The sequence below is a fragment of the Cynocephalus volans genome, chromosome 15 (assembly GCF_027409185.1).
Source record: "Cynocephalus volans isolate mCynVol1 chromosome 15, mCynVol1.pri, whole genome shotgun sequence".
Taxonomy (NCBI): Eukaryota; Metazoa; Chordata; class Mammalia; order Dermoptera; family Cynocephalidae; genus Cynocephalus; species Cynocephalus volans.
This window is the reverse complement of record NC_084474.1, coordinates 61,646,568-61,656,009: the sequence shown is the minus strand read 5'-3', so window position 1 is coordinate 61,656,009 and position 9,442 is coordinate 61,646,568. Positions and strand designations below refer to the sequence as shown.

Genomic DNA, 9,442 nt, shown 5'->3' with positions numbered 1-9,442 from the left:
TAAATTCATCAAGACTATCACTGGTTTCTTTATGTTACCATCTTCTCCACCCCTTGGTTCAGCCCAGGTATAGAGGGTGCAGTGGGGAGAACATTTGCAAAGGTACTATCTTTTCCAGGTGTTTTAGAAGTGTATTTTAAAGCTTTAATGACAAAAACTTATTTCCCTGTATCAACACTTTGTTGTGATAACCCTACCCTGAGGAACTGGCTGCATCTTGATATAATTTAATGGGGAAGGGTCACAATATAAAGTGCAAGTATATGGGTATGTGGGTGATGGGAGTCTACAGGGGGACACATTAGATTTTATTACAAAGATTATTTTAGGATCTTTTTGTCACTCTTAATTCATCATATAACAGCTTATTCTTTTTTTTAACAACTTCATTGTGATGTAATTTACATGTATAATACTCACCATTATAAGTGTATAATTGAATAATTTTTAGCAGATTTAGAGTTGTTCAACTAAAGCCACAATTCAGTTTTAAAACATTTCTGTCACTTTCCAAAAATTCTCAAAAGCCTGTTTGCAGTCAATCCCAGCCCCCGTCCTAGCTTGATGTAGCCATTGATCAGATTTCTGTTTTAATTAATTTGCCTTTTCTGGATATATTTGTGAATAAAATAATATAATATGTAGGTTTTCATATGTAGCTTGTTTCCCTTAGGCTAATGTTTCTGAGGTTCATCCATGTTATGGCATATGTCAGTACTTCATTCCATTTTACTGCCAAATAGTATTCCATTTTGTTGATATACTACGTTTTGTTTATCCATTGACCAGTTGATAGACATTTTCATTATTTCCAGTTTTGGGCTGTGGTGAATAAGACGACCATGAACATTCACATAGAAGTCCTTTTGTGGACATGATTTCATTTCCCTAGGGTAGATTTCTAGGAAGGGATTTGCCAGTTCATGTGGTAAGTTGATGGTTAACATTTTAGGAAAGTGCCAAACAGTTTTGCAAAGAGGCTAAACTATTTTACCTTCCCAGCAGCAAACATGAGGGGCCGTTTCTTCACATCTTTATGAATACTTGGTATTGTGTGTCTTTTAATTATAGTCATTGTAGTGTGTGTGTTGTCATATATCACTGAGGTTTTAATTTCATTTCTGTAATAACTAATAATGTTGAACATCTTTTTAAAAAAAAAAAGAAAACAAAAAACAATAAAACCCCCTTCTATTTTGACTGGGTGTCTTTTTTGGTAGCTGGCTGCTATGGGGATTTGAACCCATGACTTTGGTGTTACAAGGCCTTACTCTAACCAACAGAGCTAACAGGCCAGTCAGATGTTGGGTATCTTTCTTTTGTCTATTAGCCATTTATTTGTGTATCTTTAGTGAAATACCTACTCAAGTCTTCTGCTCATTTTTTTTTTTTTTAATTGGGATGTTTTTCTTTCTGTTATTGGGTTGTGTGATTTTTTAAATATATTTTGGGTGCAAGTCTTATCAGATATATGGTTTTCAAATATTTTTTCCCAGTCTGTGGTTTGTCTTTTCAACTTCTTAATGGTGTCTTTGGAAAAATAAAGTTTTTAATTTCAATGAAGTCCAATTTGACAGGTTTTAAAAAGTGGTTTGTGCATTTGTTGTCATATCTACACTTTGCCCAACCTTGCCACTATGCCTAACCCAAGGTCACAGTTTTTCTCACATATTCTCTTTTAAAAGTTTTATGTTTCAGTTCTTATATTTCATTTTATTATCCTTTGTTTAGTTTTGTTTTGTTATTGCACATCACTCCTTTATTATACTGACCTGGAAAAAAAGGGCACTGGGCCCAAGTAGCTAGACCAAGCAACTGGAACATGATTCAGAAATCAGACATAGTGAAAGATGCTCTTGGACATGATCAAGAGGCATTTCAGAAAGCAAGGAGGGGTTCTAAAATATACAGCAGGGTGAATTCCTACCCCTTAGAAGTTTAGGATTGTATCCCATATTCATGTGAAGAATGATATTTTCAAAAGACCACATGTGGAACTATTTCAGCAACCACTAGAAACCCCAGAAAAGATTTTGTTTTGTATTATTCATTTAAATATGTGGAAAAATATGCATATATATACATATACATATTTTTTTTTTCCCGTAAAAGTAAATGCAACACATAAAATTAATTCGGGATTAATCCCAACTTTCTGGAGCCAGTTCTCTGGGGTCAGTGAGAAAATAGCTGTTTTTAAAATCACCATGCAGATTACATTTTATCTTTTACTGAATGACCAAAGCCTCCTAGACAGTGACCTAACTACAAAAGAGTACAGGTCTGGCTCCTGGGAATAGGGTCTCTTGTTTCTATTCTTCAGTCATGCCTTTGCATGGTTAGTCCCTATTCCGTATTCAAGCACGTGCTTAGTAAACAAAGTACTAGCAGAAACTCCAGATTTACTACCCGTCAACCTTCCAGGATAAGAGAAGCCTTAACCTCAGCTTCAACTAAAAACCCACGCCCCAGAGGTGACATTCCGACTACATTGCACAAGGAGAGTGGATGCAAGAGACCAAATGGATAAAATGAAAGTGGGTGCAACCAGCTACAACTTAAGAGGTCTACAGATGTGCTCAACGTGACACATGCAGGGCAGAGGAGCAGAGGACTGGATGGGCAGGGAAGGTGTTCCTTGGGAAAGTAGTCTGCCTGCTCACTTTCACTTCTTGGCCTTGCCCCGGGCAGCCACAGCTTCCATGGCTTTCGGCATGTTCTCTTCATCCTCCAGGAATTACATGGGCTTTGTGGGCTTCAAGTTCTGGTCCAATTCATAGACAATGGGAATAGCAGTCAGCAGGTTCAGCTCCATGATAGCCTCTTCAGAGAGAGCCTTCAGATGCTTGGCAGTGCCCAGAAGCTTGTGGCCATGGGCTGCCATCAGTACCTCCTTCTCCTCCTTGATCTGGGGAGCTATTTCTTGATTTCAAAAGGGCAGAGCTCTCCTAGTTGTATCCTTCACACTTTTAAAGGAGAGTAGCAGATCTTCAGTGAGGTCTGCACACCCGCGATCCTTATCTATGTTGCTGTAGAAGGGGTTGTCAGGCTCTATCAGAGGTGGTGGGATGTTGTAAAAGCATCTCCCTATCTTTACTTGGGCCTCACCATGCTTGGCAGCAGTTTCTGCTTTACTGGGTCCAGTCAGACTCTCATAGTGCCATTCATTGAGGCAGTCACATCTCATCAATGGCATCCAGCACTGTGAAGTGTCCCGATCAGTCTCTGCTGCACTGACACGAAGCAGATGACAAACTCATAGCCAACATCTCACAGTGCCTCTCTGCTGCGATTGGCTCCTTATGCCCCTCTGGGCTCAGGTCAGCATTGTACCAGCTGCTGAAATGGCTCTTCATGTTCCAGGTGGTATCGCCATGCCAGATCAGCACCAGCTTGTAGGTGGCAGACTGGGGACGCTGCGTCTCCTGGGGTGGGCTGAGGTTGTGGAGTCTAGGCCCGTCCCCCTCGACCCCCTTCACCTCCCCATCCCCAACCCCATGCCTAGCTGAGCTTCCTGCACTAGTGCCCTGATGCCCCTGTGATCCATTTAAATTTTGTGTATAGTGTGAGATAGAGTTGTGGGGTTTTTTGTTTGTTTTTGGTTTTTTGGTTTTTTTGCATACGTGTTTCCAATGGTTCAGCACCTTTTTTTTCAAAACACTGTCGCTTTCCGTTGAACTGACTTGGCACCTTTGTGGAAAACCAATTGATCATAAATGTAAGGGATAATTTCTGAATTATAAATTTTGTTCCATTGATCTATCTGTCATAATTATACCAATACCACATTACCTTAATTTTTATAGCTTTATAGTAAGGTTTGAAATCAGGTTGTGTAAGTCATCTTATTTTTCAAAATTGCTTTAGCTATTTGAGGTCCTTTGCATTTCCATATCAATTTTAAAATGTTTGTCAATTTCTACAAAAAAGACTGCTAGGATTTTGATAGGGATTATGATGAATTTATAGATCAATCTGGCTAGAATCTTAACAGTATTGAGTCTTCTGTTCCACAGACATTAAATTTCTATTACTTCAACCTTTCTTAATTTCTCTCAACAGTGTTTTACAGATATCAGTTTACAAATCTTGAATTTTTCTTTTTTCTGTTAAATTTATTCCTATCTTTATTTAAATGTTATCGTGTATGGAAGTGTTTTCTTAGTTTCATTTTCACACTATACATTGACGATATTAATTCTCATTACTCAAGGCCCATATGACTATCTGACCTTCTAGAACTCCCTATCAAATCTCTGGCTGGTTCACCAGTCCATTGCTTGCCTCAGACAGAACCGTAACCTCATATTGGTGGAGGGCTGGCCCTCACTCTTTGCTTGCCACCAATGTCATTTAACTGTCAACACTTCATATCACAGGAGCCCATTCTGGAGGCATCAGCAAGGCTAAATTGTTGTCTTTGACAGTTTTACCCAACTCTGTAGTTGGTTTTCTGTCAGGCTGAAAGTTGGAGACAACTTATTTCTATATACTTTTTCTCTAAACGAATTTCAACATTTAAAAGTTGGCTATTTTATGCTTAACAACTCTCTCATACCCTTTTTGTTTGTTTAGAACTTTATATCAGAACTAGGTGGTCATACATTTTATTACTTTTATTAAATAAAACCACTGCAAAAATGTATTTTGTTTCATGGGTATATTTGTAGTATTTGAAGGACAAAAGTAATGATGAGTAACCAAAAGCAACCATATGGTAAAGTCACTCTTTGTAAATTAAGTGAGGTCATTATTAATACATCTTGGGTAGTGCTGACATTTTTAAATGGTTTATTTCTCCTTCCAAAGTTTCAAATTTGTTATTCTACTTGAATGTTTAAAGAGCTGTCATAATTTCAATATTTACTCTAAAAATGAGGATTTCTAGGTTCTTAGTTATATAATTGATTCATTATATGACTGTCATCCAAAATCCACATACATAGATATAGATACTAAGCCAGAACTATTTATACAAGTTTTATTTTACTTCAGTATTTTCATTTTCATTCATTGTGATTAATAAATATTATGTAATCTTTAGGCCAAAGTTTTAAATTCTAGAGATCATAATAAATAAAATAATTTGCTTTAGTCTTGAGTAAATTGTAAGCCCTTTGAATGCAGATATCACATTCTTTTAATAATAATGCTTTAATAGTACTCTGCATAGTACATTATATACAGTAAATTAAATGTACATTTTCTCTTCCCCACTCAATTCTGCAATGGAAAGTACCACAAGTCTCATTAGGAAAAACTGGAAACAAAAGATAAGGTTGAAAGTGCCTCTATAGTAAGACAAATATATAAATACTAATACTTCTTTTCCCATGAAATCAACAGGTATTTATTCAGTTCCTGTACTGTGATGGGTGCCATGCTAGATGTTAGGACAGTGATGGTGAACATAGAGAGCATTATCCTTGTGTTCAGGGATTGTTTCCTAGGGAGACAGACAATCAGCAAATAATGAATAAATAAATAATTACAAACCACTTAAACACCAGAAAAGCAAACAGCAGGGTGAAGCAATAAAAAATAACAGAAAAACCTACTTTGGTAGAATGCTCTAAAGAAAAGATTTTTGACTTTTTTCCCTACTGATTCATTATTTTACATTTATTTTTTATTATTTAAAACTTTTATTTGGAATACTTTCTAACATACAGAAAAATTGCAAAAATAGGTGTAGTACCAAAAACACCTACTTGTAGACTCTGTCTCAAAGTTGCATAATGTTAATATTTTTACCCTTCTTTTTATGATTTGTTTTCTAAATTTACCTATCTATTTCTATTTATCTATCTCCTATATAATTTGTTTTTCTGAGTCCTTTAAGAGTGTGTTCATTATGAGCCTTTAACCTTAAATAGTATTTCACAAGAAAAACAATATTCTTTTATATAAACACAGTAATCAACTTGAATGAAATTAATATTGATGAAACAGTTGTATCTAAACTAACATTTTCATTCGTTTTTTTGTCAATTGACCTAATAATGTCCAATATAGTATTTCCTCCCCATTTTCTAGTACAAGATTCAGACTAGACTCATGTATTACATTCAGTTATATATTTTTAAGCTTCCTTTAACTTGGAACATTTCTGCAGAATGAATGTAGTCCTATTTCTTGTTCTTTTATTTTTTATTTTTTGTCATGTTTTGTTAATAGAACATTCCTCATGCCATGGGCCGAATGTGTCCCCTCAAAATTTATATGTTGGAAACTTGATCCCAATTGTAACAGTGCTGAGATGGTGGGAAATACATTTATGGTAATTGGAAGGTGGGGCCTTTGAAAGGTAATTGAATCATGAGAACCATGCCCTTGTGAATGGATTGATCTGTTCATGAAGTGATGTGTTGATGGTTTAAAGGGTTGTCATGGGAGTGATCCGATGGCTTTATAAGGAGAGCAAATGAGGTTAGCTCTCTCGTTCCTGCCGTCCTTGTCATGTAATAACTTGTGTTGCTACAGAGAATCACCACCAAGAAGGCCCTCACCAGAAGTGTTCCCAGGACCCTGAACTTTCCAACCTCCAAAGTTTTAAGAAATACATTTTGTTTTCTTATAAGATACTCAGTTTCAGGTATTCTGTTATAAGCAACAGAAAATAAACTAATAAACCCCACTTTGAGTTTGTCCGTGACTAGATTTGGGTTTTGCATTTTCTACCAGAATATCGCATAGGTGATGATATCTTCTTTAGAGGCTCTCTCCTCTGGAAGTACACTGTGTACACCTGCCCCTTGCCAGTCATGTTAATTCTGATCACTTGGTGGAGATGTTGAAAAATGTTTCTGCTTTGTAATTACTGTTTTTCCCTCTCGTAACTAATTAACAGGCTACAGAAAGACATTTTAAGACCATGAAGATATCTGTCTCAACAAAAATAATCCCCTGGATTTATCATCCACTGACATTTCTTTCCTGTTTCAATCTTTACTGAGAGGGTTGCAAAATAAAGATTTTTCTTTTTTAAAAAAATTTTTATTAAGTCAAAATTGATTATACGTATTTTGGGGGTTCAACGTTGACATATGTTGATTAAATCAATATTACTAGCATATATATTGTTACAAATCATACTTATCCTTTATGCCCCTTGTCCAATCTCACCCAATCCCCCTCCCCTTCTGCCTCTAATTACACTAGATTTCTTTTCTCCTTCTGAAAGAATAATGGTTACTCTAGATGATCTGTCCAATGCTGAGAGGTGTGATCATGTCCCCCAATATTATCATAGAGCAGATGCTTCTTCTGTTACTCTGGAATAGGCTTTGTGGATAGAGACATCCTATTCTTTTCATTGGTCTCTGCTGGTGACTCTCCTTGTGTCAACGCACTCCAGTGGCTGGTGGACCATCTATGTGGTGGTTGTGAGGTCTAGCCACTTTTGTGGCAGCTGTGGTTACTGTGGTGGCTGTGGTGGGCCACACACATGGAGCTGATGTTTTTGGCATGCTCCTTGGTGCAGGCAGTGTGCCTGGTTGTGGGAGGGGAGCCTGGGACCTGACTGCATGCCTTGGTTCCCCAGGCAGTCCCTGAGGTGCTGGTGCAGTGGGCTTGGTTGAGGGGAGAGGGGTCCATTCCCCTTCTCCATGCTTCGGATCCCTGGGTGGGCTCTGAGGTGCTGGAACAATGTCCCTGGTTGTAGGAGGGGGGTCCAGTCCCTGGCTCTAAGCCTCAGGTCCCCAGGCAGCCCATGAGGCATTGGTGTGGTGTGCCTGGTTGTGGGAGGGGTGTCTCATCCCCTTTTCCATGCCTCAGGTCCCTGGGCAGCCCGCAAGGCACTGGTGAAGTGTGCCAGGTTTTGGGAGGGGGGTCCAGTACCTGGCTCCATGCTTTAGGTCCCAGGGTGGACCCGAAGCGCTGGTGGTTTCTCTGAGCCAGAACTAATTTTTTTTGTCCTTTGCTTTCTTCTAAAGTGGGGGAACTTCCTGTTGGGACCAGTACTTGAGCTCTGTGGTTGAGCTAAGTTGCTACTTTGCTGCTGCTTCCCTAGGGAAGGCTTTTTGTGCAGCACAGATTATAATGGTTGACTTTATTTGTACTTCCAGTTCTCCAGAGACTCAGTGCACCTGGGTTGTGTAGTAACTCTGATCTGGGCCTGAGTCTTTTCATCAAACTGCACCCCATGCAATTCTATATTCCTGACCAGTCTCCTCTGAGTGGTCCTATGCTGATTGGGGTGCAGATCAGCTGTCCTCCCTGTGCCTGTGTTCCCCTGGTGGGCCCGAATCTCCCACTGCATGTGCTGCAAACACTTCTCATGGGACGTGCCATAGAGCAATCCCTTGTGATGACTCACCAGCTTCTGAGTGTCTCCATTTTTTCAGTTGCTGTGGCTCCTTGCTCCTATGTGGGTCCATGGGAACACTATTAGTGGTCTTGCTGGCCTGGGGGCCACCATGGCCCTCTTCTCCCCTGCTGCCTCCAAGCAACTCCATCCAAAGGGCACAGCTGCGGCTTTTGCTGGCTCCTGCTCTGTGTGCTCAGCAGTTTCAGCCTTAAAGCAGCTGCGACACGAAATGGTCAGAGCAGTTTTTTCTTCTCTCATTGTGGCTTCTCCCGCCTCCATGCACTCCTTAGGTCTCTCCTCCTCTTCCCCTAGTCTCTAGCGGCCCCAGTGTGGCAGATGTTGCTTTTCTATATAGTTGGAAATCAGTTGATTCCTGGGAGAGAGTGGCACTGGGGACCGTCTATTCCGTCATCTTAACCGGAGTCTCCAAAATAAAGATTTTTCACCTCCACTGCTCCCTGCATATCCCCCAGTTAACATCTGTCCTCCTTCGATATGCAGAACCTTTCCTTCTACCCTTATTTATTTATTCATTATTACTACGGATTCAGGAATTCCTATTTTTCTATTTTTCAGTGTTTTATAAGTCATTACTAAATTAATTTAAAATAATTAATTGCTCAAATTATCTCAGTCTGGCCTGTGGGAACATTTTCAATTTGGCTCCTCTGTTCTTATGATAAATCCGATTTTTTTGTTTGTTTTTTAGCACATCCTTACTTTCTGGCGTAACAAGATGTTCCAGGCACATCTTGATACTATCCTGCTCTAGCCCTGAAGTCAGCTATTTCTCCAAAAACTGTGATCAATAGCTTGTATGTAGACTAGAAACAACCACTTACAAAAAAAACATTGGCAGTTTGATTTTAAGATCAGCATTTTAAAATAAAAATTACATGTAATCAATACTACTCCCAGAAAATTTCTTAGGAAGGCCAATACATCTTCTAAATATTAATAACAAAATACAGGAAAATACAGGGAAAAAGCCTTCATCTTGTCAAGTGAAATTTTTTTTAAAAAAATTGAGATACTTATAACCGTGTAAGGTACTAGAATTTATTTTTTTTAAGTTGTCATTTTTGAGCTATTGCTTTTTATTTATTTAAATTTATATTTATTACAATGCAAAAA

General features: G+C 38.6%; 1 pseudogene; it reads right to left on the bottom strand.

Moving 5' to 3' along the window:
* Positions 1 to 2,665: 2,665 nt before the first annotated feature.
* Positions 2,666 to 9,442, bottom strand: part of LOC134363695 (phosphoglycerate mutase 1-like) — an 84,435-nt pseudogene continuing 77,658 nt past the window's right edge.